This window comes from Heterocephalus glaber, unplaced genomic scaffold (genome assembly GCF_053883595.1).
Source record: "Heterocephalus glaber isolate CG9 unplaced genomic scaffold, H.glaber_assembly_v1.0 deba00001195, whole genome shotgun sequence".
Lineage (NCBI taxonomy): Eukaryota > Metazoa > Chordata > Mammalia > Rodentia > Bathyergidae > Heterocephalus > Heterocephalus glaber.
In genome coordinates this window covers 1,122,910-1,141,028 of record NW_028258212.1, presented here as the reverse complement: position 1 = coordinate 1,141,028, position 18,119 = coordinate 1,122,910, and the positions used below count along the sequence as shown (strand labels likewise).

The window sequence follows — 18,119 nt, the reverse complement described above, 5'->3', positions numbered from 1 at the left end:
AGCAGTCGCTGGCCTCCCACCCACCCCCACTCCTCCAGCACCTGCCGGCTGTCCAGTGCCACCTCCCCACCCCATCCAATGCCTTCCAGTTGCCCTGCACTGGTTCAGCCAGTCCCTGTCCTGCTCCCTCCCCTGTCCCCGAGGACAGGGCTGGGCCTCCCCAGAGGTCTGCACCCCTGCCCACCTGGCACCCCCCCCCGTACAGCCACTGTCTCCAAGCTGGGCCCAGGGATCATGGGCAGCCCAGCTACAGAGGCCTGGGCACCTGTGCTTCACCCCTGAAAGATGCTGAAAGCCAGGGGATCCTGCAGGGATCACCATCCAGGCCTGGGGACAGAGGTGGCAGGAGCAAGAGAGGCTAAGGAGGGGCGGGGGGCCAGGGGTGCAGGCAGGGGAGGCTTGGGGGGCATGGTGACAGTAGACAGGTCACCTACAGTCCCTGGAAGTGTCCTACGGGCACAGCACACTGCTCACAGGAAGATGGAAGCTGTGGGTGGGGAGCGTGGTGCAGTCCTGGGACAGGAGGAGGAGCCACGGGGCCTACGAGCTGGGAGGTGGAGGACAGGGAGGAGGACCAGGCAGGGAGGCCAGGCTCAGAGTCAGACTCAGCCCTGGGACTGAGGGAGCCTGGGCCAGATGGCTGCGGGCGGCAAGTGCGTGGGAGGTGAGGACGTGGGTGAGCAAGGACAGGTGCTGCTTTTGCTGCGTCTACTATGCAGCCAGCCTTCCAAGGAGCACTTCCTCCAGGGCCAGGCACCATGCACATGCACGGTGCAGGGACCTGCAGGCCGGCGGGTGCAGTGGGGAGGGGCGCGGGGCCGGGCCGGGGGTGCTCCTCCTCAGCCTGGCCTCGACCGCTAGGGTCAGCCGCCGGCCCTGGTCACCATGCACTCTGACTCCCTGTACGCCCCTGTAGACAGGCAGGCAAGACCTCCTGGGCAGGTCATGCCCAAAGGCCCCCACGTGATTCTTAGAGCCCCCTGAAGTCTCTGCGACTCCCTCTCCACTGTCCTCCTAAGGCTGCGGGGCCGTGACAGAAGCACCCAACCCCTCCCTGGCAGGTGACACTATGAGACCCTCTCGGTGCCCAGGACCTGAGGCCCTGACTGAGCTCTGAGCTCCTAGCAGGTCAGAACTCCCCAGGGCACAGGACAACCACAAGGTAGGTAGCACCAACCCAGGCCAGGCCAGGCCAGGGCACTGCATACACCCTCTTGCACCCACAGCCCAGGGCCCCCGTGCCCACCGTCACCCACCAGTGCCTCCCTCCCTTCCTGGGCCTGCCCACTCCCCTGCTGAGCACCCTCCCTGCAGGGCCAGGTGGGCAGAGGCACTGACAGTGGTCTGGAGACAAAGGGGTAGGGAGGCTGGGTTGACCTGAGGCCCTCCTGCCCCTCCCCTCCTCTAGCCAGGGCTCTCTGGGGTGCAGGGACTCAAACCCTTGCTCTGCTCCCCGAGGCGCCCTGGAAGCAAGGGGTTCTGGGGCTGACCACCAAAAACCAAACCCAGCGCCCCAGTGTCCCCCAGCTGTCCAGAGCCCCAGCTTCCCAGTGCTTCCAGCTGTCCAACGCTGAGCCCTACAGGTGGCGACAGTTGTGCACAGGGACCCCTGGGTCTCTCCTGCACCCCGGACTCCACTGTACCACCAGGTCTGTTCCTTCCATGGCCAGGGGGCTGGCCCGGCCCCTCCCACTGGGGGCTACAGGTGCAGGTGCAGCCCTGTCCACCCTGCTGGCCATGGGCCACTGCCTGGTACCAGTGTGGGGGCAAACTGTCCCCTCCCCCTCTCCCTCTCCTCCTCCCCCTCTCCCTCTCCTCCTCCCCCTCCCTCTCCTCCTCCCCCTCTCCTCCTCCTCCCCCTCCCTCTCCTCCTCCCCCTCTCCTCCTCCTCCCCCTCCCTCTCCTCCTCCCCCTCTCCTCCTCCTCCCCCTCCCTCCCCTCCTCCCCCTCCTCCTCTCTCTCCTCCTCCTCTCCTCTTCGTCTTCCTCCTCCTCCCCATCCTCCTCCCCTGCAGTTGCTAAGCTACACCAAAATCCTTTGCTGTGTGAGTGGCTTTGCTCCGTTTCCACAACTGCCAGGTGGACTGGAGCCATGAGGCAAGCAGCTCCAAGATGCCTCCCAGAGAAAAACAAGCTAGCTGCTGGCTCTCGGGGCGGGGACCACCTGGGGATATCCCCTCACCTGTGCACCCGAACAAGCTTCCACGCCACCCACAGCCTACCCTCTCTGCTCAGGCAGGACCCCGGTCCCACCAGGCCGCAAGATCCGAGGTTCCACCCACGTTCCCAGACCCGAAAGGCCCACGTCCTCCCATTCTGAGCTCTTCCTCCTGGGCTAGAGTCCGGAGGTGCCCCAACAGTGTCGCGGGTGTCACCGTGGAAACGCCCTCGGGAGGCAACAGAACCACCAGTGCCGCGGCGCTGATGGGGAAACCGAGTCTGGGGCCTGTAGGCTGACAGTCAGGACTGGCTGCCAGGACCGAGGGGCTGCTGCTTTGCTTGGACCCAAACCCAGCGATGGTCCAGGGTCGGGGGGGCGGGCGGGGACAGAAGTAGCCAGAGGGTCTGGGGCAACTGCTGGGGGGACACCTCGTGGGGAGCACCGCCTGGAGACACGGCCACCGGGCCCTTCTCGTATCCACTTTGAGGGAGAGGGAGGGAATCACTGCCCTGAGCAGGGATCGAGGCTGGAGACACAGGGGCGGGGACCCCGCACCCCACACCCCACAAACTCGGTGCCCGCTGCACCTGCACAGCCCTGGCCGGCGCGGGCCCGGGTCCTCAACACCAGCAGCGCTGGACCCGGCCGGTGGGGACGGAAACTTCCATGGGCGCTCGCGCCCCAGGCCCCGGACTCAGGACCCCGGACCCTGCCACGCGCGCCCTGGACCCTGCGCCCTGCAGCCCGTCCCCTGCACCCAGCTCCCCGCATCCCACGCCCCTCACGCCCGGTGCCCCCACCCAGTCCCTACCACCCCCCCGGGCCATTCGACCCCGCACCCTGCGCCTACCTCGGTCCCAGCCCGCGCCGCGCCCCCGCCGCCCTTGCCGAGCCGGACCCCGCCACGCGCGCCGCCGGCGGCTCATGCTCGGCTCTGCTCGGCTCCGCGCCGCCCGCCCCGCGCCGCCCCGCGCCGCCCCCGCCTGGCCGAGCGGCTTCTCCGCGCCGCCGCCGGGATCGGGGTGCGGGGCGCGTAGCTTGGGGTGTGGGGCGCGGGAAGAGGGTGCCAAGGCAGGAACAGCCCAGAGGAGGAGGCGCCACGGCCCCGCACCCCTTGTCAGGTCCCCTGCGCCACAGCAGAGGGCCGAGGGTGGGGTCCTCGCGACCCGGACCCGGCGCAGGCTGGGGTCCAAAGTCACCTTGAGGTCCGTGGCCTGCGTCTCCCCGCGCCCTGCAGGGGGTTTCGGGCCTCTGCGGAGGCGCCTGAGCAAGGAGAAAGCCCGTGTTGGGGCAGGTCGGGGGGCTCTGCGTGGAAAATGGGGAGTCCCCAGCAGCGTAGAGAGGCCAGGCCTCCCAGCATTCACACTGCCTGCTGTGTGCCAGGTGCAGGGCTGGAAGGGGATGCAGCTGTGCGCCCTGCCCCGCTGCAGCTTTTCGGGAAGACGCAGCCAACTGACACAGAAAGCCGCCCCAGGAGAACAGGAGAGAGGGGCCCCGGGGTGCACCATGGCCTGCGGTGTTTGGGCGCCCTGGGAAGTCCTTACTGTGAAGGGGATATGTGCACACAGAGGATTCCAGAGCGCTGAAGAACCAGTGCTTGGGGCACTGCACTCTGTGCTGTAGGTGCAAAGGCCCTGGGGTGGGGTGCAGAGAGGAGTCACAGGGACAGATTGGTGCCAGGAGGGGGACAGGCCAGGCGCTGCCCAGAGCAACTGTGCAGCAGGGCAGGGTTTTGCAGCAAGTAATGTTATGGTCTGACTTTTCTTTTGATGAAAATATTTTCTAATGGGAAATCTCAAACGTTTATATTAATAGAGGCTAGGGCCAGGAGTGTGGCTGGATGCTAGAGCAACTGCCTAGCATGCACGAGGCCCAGCGCCACGTACAATAATGCCAGTGGTGATGCCAACGACAGAGCCCGCCCAGCTTCAGCCCAGACCGTGCTCCCAGCGCTGTCTCTGCAGTGCCCACCGGCCCTCCTCACCAGCTGCTCTGTTCATCTAGATCTGTACATCGTGCAGACTCGTAGGCTTTCAGGAAGAGTCGGCTGCTCCGGGCAAGGGAAAGCCTGTGCAGTGGCGGCCGTGCCCTGGGGAAGGCCCAACACAGATCCCTTTCTCTGCTAGGGGCGGAGCCTGTGAATCCTCCATTTCTTCTCAGGTCGCCGTTGCCAACCCAGTTTTTCAGACTTCATTCTGTCTAAATTTTCAGGCTCACTGGCAAGTTGTTCATGGCACCCTGTGTTACTCGGGCATTTGTAGGGTCTGTGGTGACCACTTTTCTTCTGCTATTGTCCATCTTTGTTTTTTGCTCTTTCTTCATCAGTCTTGTTAGGATTATGTCAATTTATACATATATATATATATATATATATATTTTAAGACAGTGTCTCATTGTGTAGCCTAGTTTGGTCTGGAAATCATGGTGATCCTCCTGCCTCAGCCTCCTGAGTGTTGGGATTACAGGTGTGTGCCACCACACCTGGCTAATTTTATAATATTTTTAAAAACAACGGACTTTGGGGCCGGGGGTTTAGCTCAGTGGTTCCTACGCCTGCCTCGAAAGAACAAGGTCACAAATTTGATCTCCAGGGCCAAAAAAAACAACTGACTTTGTTGAATTTTCTATCTGGGCCTTCGATTTCATTATCTCCACTTGGTTGTGCTATATCTGTATTTCTACTTTGGCCTTTTCCTCCTTCTTTTCCTCCTTCCTGGTGACGTTGGAAGGTGGGCTAAGTGGTTTTCGGTCTTCTTTCCTACTCTGCATTTGAGCTATAAATTCACCTTTTGAAAACTGCTTTACTCTCTCACAAGTTTCAATTTGTTTTGTTTTGTTTTCATTTCACTCAAGATTTCTGGGTGCACTTTTTTGTTTTGTTTTGTTTTTGGTACTGGGGATCAAACTCGGGACCTTGCACTTGCCAGGCAGGTGTGGTGCCACTGAGCTACATCCCCAGCATTGCATCCATGTTTACAGAGGTACAGTTTGTAACAGCTAAATCTTGGAAACAGCCCAGGTGTCCATCAACTGATGAATGGATAAAGAAGGTGTGAGGTTTTTTATACAGTGAAGTACTATTTTGCCATAAAGAAGGATGAGCTTGAGACATTTCTAGCTAAATGGATCCCCGTTGAGACCATACTCCTTAGTGAAATAAATCAGATACACATGGTTCTGGGGTTTGTTGTGTTGTTTTTGGTACTGGGGATTGAATGGATACACATGTTTAAATACCACTTTGTTACTCTGGTGTGAGAAACTGAAAGTGGAAATAAGGACCAAAATGTATAATGGATATTGGGAAACAGGAAGAAAATGTTCAAATGCGAAGGAGAACAAGGGAGGACAGAGGGAGAAAGGAAGGAAGGGAGAAGGAAAAAACTGAAAATAGAAGGAAAAAACGGAAACAAAGCTTTTGTACCTAGGAAGGGGAGGGGGCTTTAGGGGAGGGGGAATGGTAAAAAAGAGGTGGGATAGGGCCGGGGATTTGGCTCAGTGGTTTTGCCGCCTGCTGCGCAAGCAGAAGGATCTCAGTTCGGTCCCTGGCACCAAAAAAAAAAAAGAGAGAGAGAGGTGGGATGTACCATGTAGAGGTGCAAATTTCCTATGATGAGTGTTATCATTATGCCTAAAATGTACCAATAGATGTTTTGGTACATAAAAAAAAGATTTCTGTGTGTGAATGGAACTCAAGGCCTTGAGCTTCATCCCCAGAATTTTTTTTTTTCATTACTGGGGATTGAGCCCAGGGCCTTCACAATGAGCTACATCCTCAACACTTTTTTAAAAAATTTATTTTGGCCAGATGTAGTGTTGCACACCTCTGATCCTAGCACTCAAGAGGTTGAGGCAGGAGGATCACCATGAGTTCAAGGCCAGCCTGAACTACATAGCAAGGCCCTGTCTCAAAAAAATTTTTTTTCTTTATTTTGGACAGGGTCTCACTAAATTGCTGAGTTGCCAGGCCGAGCTCAAGAGAGCTTGCGACCCTCTTTCCTCAGCCTTCCAGAGTGCTAAAATGACAAGTGTGCATGATCATGCCTGGCTCTGAAAGAGGTATCTTAAAATCTCCAATATGGCCCCAAACTGGAAACGACCTTAAAGTCCTTCAGTAGGTGAATGGACAAACAGACTGTAGTATATCCATAAAATGGAATATTGCTTGACAGGAAAAAGGAATGAACCACTGTGAAACACAGCAACTTCAGTATTCTTACGTACATTATGTTCAGTGAAAGAAGCCAAGCCTGAAAGATCCACACTGAATGATTCCATGTGATGACTTTCCGAGAAGGTAAATGACGGAGCTGGAAACTGGCTGAGGTTGCAGTGTGTCTGTGTGTAGCACGGGGAAGGCCTCAGGGGCAACCGCAGTGCTGTGTCTTGAAGGGTGGAGGTCACACAGAGATGTGCCTTGTCAAGATTTAAAATGGCCAGGGCGGAGGATTTAGCTCAGTGGTGCCGCCGCCTGCCTCACAAGTGCAAGGTCCCCGAGTTTGATCCCGGTACCAGAAAAAAAAGATTTAAAATGGCCATTTATCAAGAGTGAATTCAACTGTATGTAAATTGTAAGATAATTTTAACTTCCAGTATAAATGGAGGCCATTGTGACCATGAATTCCGGGATCTCCCCTTTTTTTTTTCCACTCTACTGTTGTCTGGGGAATCAGCAGATCATTGGTGCCTGGAATACACAGCCAGGTGCAGTCTGGATGCAGCTGTGTGTGCAGCTTGGCTCCCAGAACAGGCAAGAGGGGAGCTGCTGGGAGTGCAGTTCTCGTGGGACCTCATAATTCTTGGGAGGGGATATTAAAAAGCAAGGCTTACCCCTCCCTCCTCTACAGCTCCCCTCACTGGGCCCCGGCATGGCCAGAGACCTCTCCAAGGAAAGTGTCTTCCACAGCCCATCAAGGACTTGTGCAGGCTTGGGTGGGGCCCAGGGAGGGGTCTCTGTGTCTTTCCTGGCTGGGACCGGAATCGTCCCCAAGGGCGCAGGGCACCAGGCCTGGATGCTGAGGGCCTTTGGGGAGGTGACAATGTCACAAGGTTCTGACCCTGTCGTCAGTCAGGGTGCTGAATCCACAGAGGAGACCGTGTCTGGCAGCACTGTGGGCAGGTGACAGAAGGGGTGGGGCCCGGGTGAAGGGCCTGGGCCGCAGAGTCTGGTCTTGGGAACTACAGCTGATCCCGAACTCTCTCCCCCTCTCCCTCTTTCCTGTTCCCTTCCTGCTGCCATGACACCCTGCCTCTCCAGAGGCCACAGCAATGGTCCAGCTGATGAGGAACAGGAGCCAAAGTGGCCCTCTCTTTGCAGTGACCTTCGTAGGTACTTCGTCACAACCACAGAAAGCTGAGCAACAGGCCGGCCCTCTTAGTCATCACTGCCACTTTGCCCTCAAGTGACCCTGGCACACCTTCCAGACCTGAGGACAAAGGAAGGGGGAAGACAGTCCAGGGGGCCTGTGGTCATGACACCCACTTTACACTGGGGTGGGCCAGGGCCAAGGTAGGCCCTGCTGCTGTGGCCCATCTTCCCCTGCCAGCGCAGCTGTCCTCCTGTCCTTCCTGTCTCCTTCTGCCTTGCTGCCACCCGGGAAGTGCATCTGCCCCTCAGTCCCCAGTGAGCCTTCAGATGTTCCAGTTTCATCAAAAAAGATTAAAAACTTCAGAAGGGAGGGAAACCACATGTAGGCAAAGGCCTTAACTCATTCTGCTCCTCTTGGAGACATGGCTCGGAGACATGGAAACCCTGGCTACAGGTGTGGAAGGGGATGCACATCTTCCCTGAGCACAGCCATCCTCGGAGCAAGGGCAGCTCTCACTGTTTTTCTCTCATCAAGATTCTGGGCCTGCTGGGTGCGGCTGGAGCACAAGAAACCCTGCTGCCAGCGCTTCCTCACAGCATCACCTCTGCCTCCATCCAGAGAGCACGATGCAGGCCTGCACCACAGCAGCAGGGCCCGAAGGTTTTGTTGCCTGTGACACAGGATGTGCAGTTCCAACATGGACTCTGTGTTCCTCAGGTTTCCCGTCACTGGAACAAAAGCCCAACAACCTCCAGCTCCAGTGAAAACCAAGTCCAATCACCAGCATCAAAAGAAAGATCTTGGGGGGGTCTGAAAAAAAAGAAAGAAAAGAAAAGAAAAACAGAGCTGGGGATTCACTCTGAGCTCCCTAGGTTTGATCCCCCTACTGGATGGAGAAAGTTTCAGGGAACAGATGAAGCTGGACATGATGGTGCACACCTGTGATCTCAGGATTCAGGAGGCTGAGGCAGGAGGATCACTATGAGTTCAAGGCCAGCCCGAACTGCATAGTGAGACCCTGTCTCAAAAAGAAAGAGGTGAAAAGTGTGGTAAAAACACTACAGAAAATTGGAACAGAAGGTCTTTATCTCAACCTGATTAAGGCTATCTATGAAAAACCAACAGCCAACATCATACTAAATGGTCAAAAACTGAAAACTTTCACACTAAAATCAGGAACAAGACAAGGATGCCCACTATCACCACTCCTGTTCAATATTGTTCTGGAAACATTAGCCATAGCAATTAGGCAACAGAAAGAAATAAAAGGAATAAAGATAGGAAAAGAAGTGAAACTGTCATTATTTGCTGATGATATGATACTTTACATAGAAGACCCAAAAAACTTGGTCAAAAGTCTTCTAGACCTAATTGACAGATTCAGTAGAGTACCTGGTTATAAGGTCAACACTCAAGAAACAATAGCCTTCTTATATGCAAATAGCAGACCCATTGAGAGAAATTCAGGAAATAATTCCTTTTACAATAGCATCTAAACAAATGAAATAACTAGGAATCAACCTAACAAAGGAAGCAAAAACTGCACTCCGAAGAAGGAGATCGAAGAGGATATAAGAAAATGGAAAGATATCCCTTGTTCCTGGGTAGGAAGAATCAATATAGTGAAAATGTCCATACTTCCAAAACTGCTATATAGATTTAATGCAATACCAATTGAAATTCCAACAATATACTTCACAGAACAACAGAAAACAATCCAAAAATTCATTTGGAACCAGAAGAGACCTAGAATAGCAAAAGCAATTCTAGGCAACAGAGACATGGCTGGGGGTATCACAATCCCCAACTTGAAACTATACTACAAAGCTACTGTGATAAAAACAGCATGGTACTGGCAAAGAAACAGACCCAAAGATCAGTGGAACAGATGAGAAGATGCAGAAACAATGCCAGACACACTCAGCCACCTCATCTTTGACAAAGGAGCCAATCGCCCTCATTGGAGAAAAGATAGCCTGTTCAATAAATGGTGTTGGAAAAACTGGATTTCAACCTGTCAGAGATTAAAACTAGACCCATACCTATCACTGTGCACTAAACTAAGATTGAAGTGGATTAAAGAGCTAAATATCAAGACAGAAACAGTAAACTTGCAGGAAGATAAGTTAGGTAGAACTCTCAATGACATTGGCATAGGAAAAGACTTTATGAACAAATCTTCAGTAGCACGGGAGCTAACAAAGAATCAACAACTGGGATCTTATCTTATTAAAAAGCTTCTGCACTGCAAGAGAAACTACCAACAGAGCTAAGGGACAACCTACAATATGGGAAGAAATTTTTAGCAGCTGTACCTCAGACAAAGGACTACTATCTAGAATATATAAAGAATTGAAAAAATCAGACCCCCCAAATTCAAAGACCCAATTCAAAAATGGGCATCCAAAATGAACAGACATTTCTCAGACAAAGAAGTAAAAACAGCAAATAAATATATGAAAAAATGTTCAACATCACTGGTCATCCAAGAGATGCAGATGGAAACAACACTGAGATTCCACCTCACCCCACAGAGAATGGCTGCTATCAAGAAATCAACCAATAACAAATGCTGGCTGGGGTGTGGAGGAAAAGGAACCCTTCTCCATTGTTGGTGGGAGTGCAAACTGGTGCAACCACTGTGGAAATCTGTATGGAGATACCTCAAAGTACTGGGTCTAGACATCCCATTTGACCCAGCTATTCCCCTGCTGGGGATCTTCCCCAAAGAATTAAAAGAATCATACCACAGTGATATATGGGCACCCATGTTTATAGTGGCACAGTTTGTAATAGCTAAGGTTTGGAAACAGCCCAAGTGCCCATCGACGGGAAACTGGATAAAGAAGATGTGGTTTTTTTATAAAATGGAGTACTACTCAGCCATAAAGAATGAGAAACTAGAGACATTTATAGCTAAATGGATGCATATTGGGCCATACTATTAGGTGAAATCAACAGGACACACATGTGTAAATACCGAATAGTTTCTCTAGTGTGAGAAACTGAAAGTGTAAATAAGGATGAAAATGATTAAAATGAATAATTGATAATTTGAAATAGGAAAAGGTCCAAAGGGGTAGGGGTGGTGGGAGGGGAAGGGGAAAAGGAAGAAAGGAAAAGAAAAATTATGAGAAAGAAAAAAAAATGGAATCAAAGTCTGTGTAAATAGGGAAGGGTGGAGGGGGTGAAGGGTGCACAGGTAATGGGGAAAAAATAAGAACCAAGATACATCATGTTCAGGTACAAGCACCCAATGATAAAGGTAAATGTACTGTATACTTGAAATGTACCAATTAATATATAAATTTTTTTTAAAAAAGGAAATGGTGAAAAGTCCCAGGTTAGGGGAGGAGGAGGAGGAGGCACCCAGCTGACAGGGACTCAAGGTTTGGAGGCGTATGGCTGGGCCCTGTGTCCGGGCATCCTCAGAGGGAAGCAGCTGGGGTGGGGCTGCACAGTGCAGCAGTAGTAACACCTGCAGTGAGCGTGGACTGCATGGGCTGCACATGCACCAGTCGTACTCTTGGGGGTTCCTGTGACCCCAGGAGCAGCTCATGGAGCTGAGTGAGCACTGTCTCAGGTCCCAGCTTCGCTACAGCAAAGGGTCCATGTCAGGGCAGTCAGGTCCCAGAGGGCACTGTTAAGAGGGCCTGGCAGTGTCCAGTCACCTGCCGGGGTCAGTCAAGGACGCTCCAGATGTGGTGTTTTCTTGGAATATTGTTATATAAACTACATTTTTCCCTGGTATTGGGGATTGAACTCAGGGCCTTCACACTGAGCTTTGTCCCCCGCCTTTTATTTTTCAGGGTCTTGGTAAATTCCCCACGCTGGGATCAAACTTGCAAGCCTCCTGCCTCAGCCTCCCTGGGTGCTGGAATCACAGTCCCGCATCCCCACACCTGGCTGGGTCAGGCACTGGTTTCACAGGGTGGCTGGCTGCAGGATCAGTGCACAGCTTCAGGGCTGTGTCCCAGGCTTCACCAGGGACGACTGAGTCATTGTCACCATGGGGCTGGGTCTCCAGCTCCCCCACCCAGTCAGGCTGGTGGCGCCCTGCCAACTCCTGGTCACATGCTCTGTCTTTCCGGGTGACCAGCCTGTCCAGAGCTATCTTCTACATGGAGGCTCAGATGTGGCCCTAGGGACCAGGGACCTTGGAGACCCCAACAGCTCGGCTCAGGGCCGTGGTACAGCATGCATCCAGCAGTAAGGGAGATGAGGAGCACAAGGGCGTGGGCCTGCTGCAGCTACCGGCCACAGGATGCACACCTGCTCTGCTGTCCCAGGAACGTCAGTGTCAACCCCATCGTGGTGTGGTGCGGTGCCCCAGCGTTCCGACCTGGGACAGGAAGTGCTTGTGCAGCGGCAGTGGGCAATGCTGGGGTCCAGGGCAGCCTGGCAGGTGCATCCTGCGACCTGGAGATGGAGCAGCCTTAGAGCAGCTCGAAGTCGTGTACCCAGGTGTGGCCTGGGCAACGCTCTGGGTCCCAGACAGGCCTGGGACGGGTGCCACGTTCTGTCCCACGGGTGTACCTGGCGCATCTTCTGCCGCGCTGCACGCTCGGTCTCTCCCAGTGTCCTCCGATTGAACATCTAACTCTCTCCTCAGAAGATCCCGGAACCCTCCAGGCCCAAGCTCCCTCCACCTGTCCCCCACTCAGAGACAGGCTGGGGCTGGAGGGAGGGCCTCCATGTGGAGCCCAGGGTTCTGTCCCGGCCCCCAACACACACAAGGACTCCCACCCCACCCTCCACCCCCCGCTCCTCCAATCTGTCTGCACCTGAGCACTGGGGTAAACCTTTCTTTTTTTTGGTGCTGGGGATTGAAGGATTAAAACTATTCTTGCTGAGCTGGTCGAGGACTTGTCAGGGATTTCAAACTGCTAAATGTGATGAGTCCCTCCCTCCCTTAAGAAGTGACAGTCATTTGCCATCCCATTTAGGATCAAGAAAAAAGTTCCATTAGTGTCAGTGATTTGAAACTCTTGTCCCTTTGTCATAGAAAAAGGTGTAACACTATGAATTTCAATGGCTCCTGTGAGGAATTTGCCACCGTGACCAGCAGACTTCCCTGTGGCACAGAGGACTCTTTCGGTCACCATCCATCTCCACACAGAGTCCATTGACATCCAAATACTTGAGTTTCCGGCCCAGCTCATCTGCATCCTGAGCGCCTCATTACCTCCTAAGGTTGAAAAGCTGGACAGACTGAAATCCAGCTTCTCGTCTTACACCATCAGAGAAATGGGGTCCCACTTAGGGAGACAGGAGATGGGGCCGGAGCGGAGGCCACCATGGGACACTCCAGTGGGAGCCGACACTCATGTCCCCTGCAGTGTCACCAGGTCCTCAGTGGGTCCTGGAGGAAAAGTCGTCCCATAAGAACTCCAGAGCATCTGTCCCCAGAGGGGTGCTCAGGAGGGAGTGGACCCCAGGAGATGCCCCGCCTCCCCAGCCTGGATCCCACTGAGCAGGGGATGTGAAGGACATGGGCAGCCCATGGGGAGGGGGGTGCCCCAAACCTGAGAGCTAGGGTCGGGGCCACCCAAGGCTCCTCCCCTCTTCCTAGAAGCACCAAGTTCCTTCAGCCACCTCATAGCAGTGGATTTCAACAGGAAGTCACTAGTGTTGACTGAGAGTGAACTCAAGTCAACCAGATCAAAGAAGATTGCCTTGGTATGGCGCTGATGAGGACTGCAGTCCTGGACACAGATGGAAGGAAGCGATCTTGAAATCATGCCCCCTGGTATTGGGAATGGCACTTGTCCCCTGGCTCCAGGACATTAGTGGGGAGACAGGACAGGGCAGGCAGAAGGGCCAGACACAGTGAGGCCTCTGGGCCTTGGAAGAAGGGGCCCTTGTATGGAGGTCAGCAGTGGTCAGCAGTGTCCCAAGAATCTGCGCCTAGCTGGGTCCCAAGATCATCCCACACACTGGGCCCTGGTCAAGTCTCTGAGAGTGGCCCAGAGTTTAGGGCTGTCACAGCTGAGGAATTCAGGTTATTTTGTTGTAAGGTACTCGAACTACCTGTGAAATCCTACACTGTCATTTAAAAGTGACTTCAACTGGTTTTAATTCTACGTTGCAAATTCTAGGGCAACTACGAAAAGAATAAAGAAAAATGTATAACTCGTACACTAAGAAAGGACAGAAACTGGAACTATATAAAATGTTCAACTAAAACCAAAAAAGGCAGAAAAAAATGTAGAAGACAAAGTAGGAACAGAGGAACAGCATGACACAGAGAAAGTAGGTAACAAGCCAGGCATGGTGCACACACCTGTGACCCCCCCCAGCACTCGGGAGGCTGAGGCAGGAAGGTCACCATGAGCTCGAGGCCAGCCTGGGCTCCACAGTGAGTTCAAGGCCAGCCTACATCACAAGACAGAAATGGACAGGTCCAGCAGGAAGGAAGGAAGTCATACAGACCTCTTCACCCACTGAGTATGTGGGCACCCACTCCTGGCTCTAAAGCACAAGGAACAAATTTCAAAGGGTAGAAATCCCATAGTCTAGCTATCAGAACACCATGGAATTAAACTAGAAATCAATTATAGGAAGAAAGCTGGGAAATGCTAAAACAATGGGAGATTAACACCCTTCTAAATAACATGTGGGTCAAAGAAGAAATCTTAAGAGAATTTTAAATATTTTTTACTAGATAAAAATGAAATGTAACATATCCAAATATATAGGATATACTTTGAAAACTGGCACATGAAAGCTACAAAACCTTTGTTTTTCTGCATGTTGGTGTACATGTGGATATCATGTGTGCATGCAGCTTTTATGTCTACATATATGCTTATGTGTATATATGTTTACATGGTGCCAACTTGACATAGAAGCAAATAAATGTTTATAAATTTTAAAAATTGGAAAAGAGAAAGAAAGAAAAAAAAAAGGTTGGGGATTTAGCTTAGTGGTTCCACTGCCTGCCTCGCAAGAGCAAGGTTCCAAGTTCGATCTCCAGTACAAAAAAAAAAAATTGTGTGGAAGCTGGGCATGGTGGCACACACCTGTAATCCCAGCACTCAGGAGACTGAGGCAGGAGGATTGCCATTAGTTCGAGGTCAGCCTGGGCTACATAACAAGACCCTAAAAATAAATGAATAAATAGATAGATAAATAAATAAATAAATAAATAAATAAATAGTGTGGGATATAGCAAAAGCAAAGCTTACAGGGCTGGGGACTAAGCTCAGTGGCACCACGCCTCCCTGGCAAGCGCAAGGTCCTAAGTTCGGTCCCCGGTACCACAAAAAAAAAAAGGAGCAAACCTTACAGGAAAATTTATGGCATTGAACGTATGTATTAGAAAGGAGAGTGGCCGGGGATTTGGCTCAGTGGTTCCGGTGCCTGCTGAGCAAGTGCAAGGTCCTGAGTTCGATCCCGGGTACAAAAAAAAGAAAAAAAAAGGAGAATCAATCTAGCTTCACACTTTAGGACAGTAGAAGAGTGAACTAAGTCCAAAATAAAAGGAAGAAAGGAACTAACAAAAATTAGACCAGGGCTTTTGGCAGGATTCAGAAGGTGTGGACATCAAACTGGGTGTATGTGCTCATGGGCTCCTCATTTACTAAGATAGACTGAGAATCAATCATTTTGCTTGGCCAAAAATCCTGGAATTTCCTATAAGCGCAGTAACTTCTACATTAAAGTTGGGTCAGCAGAGCTGGAACAGTTCAGAGCACCATTGGATTCAAACTGCCAAACCATCGGGCAGCAAAAAGACTATGGAAAGGGTGTGTGGAGCGTCATACTCTCTACAGGCTTGTGTGTCCAGAGCAGCCACCAAAGGCCAAGCTCCTGACCTTCGGGTCCAAATTCCGCTACAGTGGTCACACCCAAGTGCAGACCCACCAGGGGAGCACCCTCATAGATAGGCCAGCACCTCTAGTAAGTGAGTCTCCAGGAGCTTAGATGGAGCTCTGATTGGTGTTGGGGACCAAACTCCTGTGAGGGGTATTCCTGGTGCTGTGGGGGAAGCCTCAGCGTTTGGCCCTGGGGTTGGCGGCACTGCCAGGGCCCAGGATGAGGGCCCCGGCCAGAGCCCCTTACTCTCAGCTCTCTGAAGGAAAGAGCTCACATGAGACTTTGAATGTAGTGGGGAGAAGCAGCGGGCAGAGGTTGGAAAAGATGAAAGAGTAATCACAGAAGAAGTGAATAGTAAAGAGCTATCACCTGGGAGTGGCACACAAAGACTCCACCTCCCTGTCTTCTGAGAACAGCAGCAGCAGTGAGAGTGAGGAGGAAGATGTGGGCGAGTACCAGCCCCAGCAGCGTGTGACCGAGGGCACCATCAGGGAGGAGCAGGAGGAGAGTGACGAAGAGGTGGAGGAAGCGCCTGGCCACACAGCCCAGGTAGTGGAGAGGGAGGAAGCGGTGCCCGAAGGCAGCCCGGACAGACACGCAGGGCCCGGTGTGAGCCCCGTAGACACGGAGGCCCAGGACTGTGTAGGCGCCCCAGAGGGATCTGGAGAGAAGAGTGCAAACAAAGGCTCTGTTAAGCAAGACGGGAGAGAAGAGACCGAGGAAGAGCAACAGAAAGTTCATGAAGAGGTGTCTCATGTTGACATTGATGTTTTGCCCAAATTATTTGTTGTTCAGAGCCACCAGTGGTAAAAACAGAGATGGTAACAATTTCTAATGTCTCACAAAGGACAGAAATCTCCACCAAGGACATCCCCCTTGTCCAAACTGAGACCAAAACCATCCCATGTGAGTTTCCACAGATTGAAGGCAGGGCTGCTGGTGATTCGGGCACGTTACTGAATGCACAGACCATCACAGCTGAGTCCATGTCAGCAACGACAACCACGCACATCACCAAGACTGTAAAAGGTGGGATATCTGAACTGAGAATTGAGAAGCGCATTGTGATCACAGGAGATGCAGACATCGGCCATGATCAGGTGCTGGCCCAGGCAATCAGGGAAGCCCGAGAGCAGCACCCTGACATGTCGGTCACCAGAGTAGCTGTGCACAAAGAAACAGAGCTGTCAGAGGAAGGGGAAGAGTTAACCAAAAACGTCATTCTTTAAACAACATTTAACTTTGTGAACCTGGAAAATTTTGACCATTTCAAGACTTCATGCCACACCTCTATTCCAGCGTATTTGTGCTATGACTGGTAACCATGACCACAGGCTGAAGAGTTAAAATGCCAGCATCCAACCTTACCTTAACAGCGCTGATCTACACTGTTTCCGCACGTTTTTAATATGTTACTTTGTTTTATAACCACTTCTAAATATTCTTGGCTCTTTCTTTTTTCCCCCTATTAAGGGGTTTTGTTTTTGTGTTTTATTTACTTTGTGTACAACTACTTGCTTTTTATGACTCATTTGCTCATCTGACAGCGAACAAAGCCAGCCTGGGCTGGTAAGGTGCCGTTCACTTGAACAGGTGCTGTTGTGTGGAAAGGAAACTCTGACTAATTTAGATAGTGGTTTTCCTTCTTCCAAATTCTTTCCATTGAATTCCTACAGTAAATATTTGCAGAGTTTTCAGATTGCAGTAGATATACTCTCTGAGAAATATTAATACCAATTAAAAGTATTTCTTACATCTTGAAAATTTTCTAATGTTTGAGAATTTCACTGAAATGTTTTTTATATTGAACCCTTTTGACTTTCCAGTCCTGTGATTTTTTAGAGAGTCAGAGACTCCCCAGACTGGAGAATTACCAATTCACTGACCGTGCACTGTGTTCAGAGGCCTGTGGCACCATAGTGCCAGTGCTTCTCAAACACATGCTCTTCGACAGCATTCCAGAGCAGGAGGGAGGAGAGAGGGCGGTTTCTTCCCTTCTACTAAAAGAACCAGGCAGCTTAAAACCTTAGTGCTTTCTTTCTTAATGTTTCCAACTTCCAGTTCTTTCCATTATCTGAACACATGGATAGTCCCCTTGCTTTTTATTAAATCTCCCTGTCTATATGTAAAACTGACCTTTTGTTATTGAGCAGGTATATCTCTCAGATAACTTGATGACTTGTTCAGGTTTGAGGATACTGGGGAGAGGAGTAGGGGCCTCGGTGGTTGTAAGAAAGCTAAACCATTTAAAGCTGACACCAGAGACCTGATAGGGACTTATTAACTACGCTGAACATTTTCCTCTTACTTTTGACCCTATGTATAATTATGATGCCAGATTAGATTTATAGCAGCTTCAAGTTGCATTAAATGATGTTTTGCTTTCTGTAATACTGTTATAAAATAAAGTTTGTTTATTCCCTGAAAAAAAAATAGAGCAGGAAGCAATGGACTTGGAAAGAGAAAATCAATAAAACCAAAAGGTAGTTCTTGACAAGATCAATAAAATTGAAAAACCAGGCTAACAGATAGAAAGAAGATATGAGGAATGAGAAAAGGGCAGCACTTCGGAGCCCAGGGGCACCGGAACGGTGATGAGCGAAGACAATCCTGCCTTGGAGTCAACAACCTGACGAAAGGGAGGAGACCACTGTCTGAATGAGCCTGTCTACTGCAGAAACCAAGACGATGGTGAGCAACCTTTCCAAAGAGGGCACAGGCCCAGAGAGGTCCCTAGGGTTCACTTCTGCAGGGCGAGGCCGAGACCAACACCCTCACCCTGAGAAGCTCCCACCTCCGCTGTGCTGCCCACCAGGAGGGCGTCCACACCAC

At 51.6% G+C, this 18,119-nt stretch overlaps 1 protein-coding gene and 1 pseudogene across 9 annotated transcripts in view; one reads left to right on the top strand and one right to left on the bottom strand.

Annotated features, from left to right (window-relative positions):
* Rasgef1a (RasGEF domain family member 1A) overlaps positions 1-18,119 on the bottom strand; it is a 99,283-nt gene that overhangs the window by 28,027 nt on the left and 53,137 nt on the right. For 3 of the 9 annotated variants that reach the window (XM_087210739.1, XM_087210740.1, XM_087210741.1), the window contains exon 1: positions 3,360-3,382. The exons of 2 other annotated variants lie outside the window; for them this stretch is intronic. The gene's annotated coding sequence lies outside the window, so the exon portion shown is untranslated. Of the gene's footprint in view, positions 1-3,010; positions 3,123-3,359; positions 3,538-18,119 lie in introns of those variants that run through there. 4 more of the 9 variants (XM_087210742.1, XM_087210745.1, XM_021251631.2 and 1 more) reach the window with 3 other exon arrangements.
* LOC101723854 (band 4.1-like protein 2) lies at positions 637-16,555 on the top strand (annotated as a pseudogene).